This window comes from Diceros bicornis, chromosome 6 (genome assembly GCF_020826845.1).
Source record: "Diceros bicornis minor isolate mBicDic1 chromosome 6, mDicBic1.mat.cur, whole genome shotgun sequence".
NCBI lineage: Eukaryota > Metazoa > Chordata > Mammalia > Perissodactyla > Rhinocerotidae > Diceros > Diceros bicornis.
The window spans coordinates 38,087,766-38,089,444 of NC_080745.1; the positions used below are offsets into that span (position 1 = coordinate 38,087,766).

The 1,679-nt window shown below is 46.2% G+C and overlaps 1 non-coding gene across 1 annotated transcript; it reads right to left on the reverse strand.

Moving 5' to 3' along the window:
• Positions 1-1,145: 1,145 nt before the first annotated feature.
• TRNAS-UGA (transfer RNA serine (anticodon UGA)) lies at positions 1,146-1,227 on the reverse strand. Its single transcript has one exon. It is a non-coding gene; the product is annotated as a tRNA-Ser (tRNA).
• Positions 1,228-1,679: the final 452 nt, after the last annotated feature.

Here is a 1,679-nt window from a genome sequence, read left to right on the forward strand (position 1 = left end):
CTCACAATTGTCTTTTATTATTAAGAAAATACTGGGTCAGGCCGGCCCTGTGGCTTAGCGAAGTGTGCGTGCTCTGCTACTGGCGGCCCGGGGTTCGGATCCCGGGCGGGCACCGACACACTGCTTCTCCCGCCATGCTGAGGCCCCGTCCCACATACAGCAACTAGAAGGATGTGCAACTATGACATACAACTATCTACTGGGGCTTTGGGGAGAAAAAGGAGGAGGATTGGCAATAGATGTTAGCTCAGAGCCGGTCTTCCTCAGCAAAAAAAGAGGAGGATTAGCATCGATGTTAGCTCAGGGCTGATCTTCCTCACAAAAAAAAAAAAAAAAAGGAAAACACTGGGTCAATATAAAAATTTTAGAAAATGCAGTTAAGCAAAAAACTATGTTAAGAAAATTAACCACTCCCCAATCCCACCACCCAGAGATAATAACTACTGCCAACAGTTTGGTTATTTCTTTGCAGCCCCCATTCATTCCTTCTCACTCTCCCATTCTTGCCACATAAATGATTATATGAATGAATTGTTTAACAAAAATGTGATCATAATATATGTTGTTTTCCAACCTGTCCAACTTTTTTCATTTGGGAATGCATAGGGAAGTCCTTCCATGTCATTAATATCATTTTAGTGGCGACATGCATAGTGTTCCATTATGTGGATGTATCTATCATGCTTTAGAAGTTGAACTTGTAAAGGTTTTTGTTATCTCCCACTTCACATCACTTTTGGATGTGGTGGGGGAACCGTCGGCGGTGATTCTGGGATGGAAGGAGAGGTAGCATTAGCCTTGCCTCAGTTTTAATGAGATGATAGCTTGTTTGCGCTGTGATAGCTTCAAAACTTCCCCCAGTATTTATATTCATTTTATTTTTATTTTGCGAACTTGCTCCAAACACTGAGGAACAAGAATCAAGAACTGTTAGCTTACCGTTTAGGACAAAAGAAGACCTCTCCTTTCAGCGTATACAGCGTATGTTTGCAGCACTGACATTTACTGCCTTTTCTTTGGGACAGTAAACTTCTCTGTAGATGAGCTGTTTAGCGGGCAGGTATAGGAAATACAGCAGGAAGCATGAAGCGTATCATTTGAGGGCGTCAAATTTTAAAAGTGGAAAAAGAGAAGCCGCCTGCTTCCGCAGCGAGCAGGGTTCGAACCTGCGCGGGGAGACCCCATTGGATTTCAAGTCCAACGCCTTAACCACTCGGCCATCGCTGCCACGGAAGGAGGATGGAGGCGGCGACACTTTAGTGTAATAAAAACTGCGCGCACGCGCGCCAGACTCACGAGTGGGCGGGGCCTACAACCCTTTGGTGCTCTTCTTGGTGAGAGGCGGCCGGGGTTGACCGCTCAAATTGCAGCGAGTACATCGTCGACGCGAAGAAATAATAGCAACTCCGTTAAGTAGTTTACTTTAAGTAAACTCCTTTAAGTAGAAGGCCTTAGAAACCTTCTTCCTTCGCTGCGCTCCGAAAATCGCAACCTTGCTTGGCTTCTGGTAGTTGATCTGGTTTTTGCCCTCCCGCTTCTTCATTAGGTCATTGAGGGAGCTGTGAAACAAAGATCTGTCCCGTTCAGTGCTGCGGGCCCGCGCTCTGGAAAATTTCTGCGTTTCTTTGAGAGGATGCTTCTCCGGCTGAGTTTCCCGCGGTGGCCCGGTCGCCTTGAGC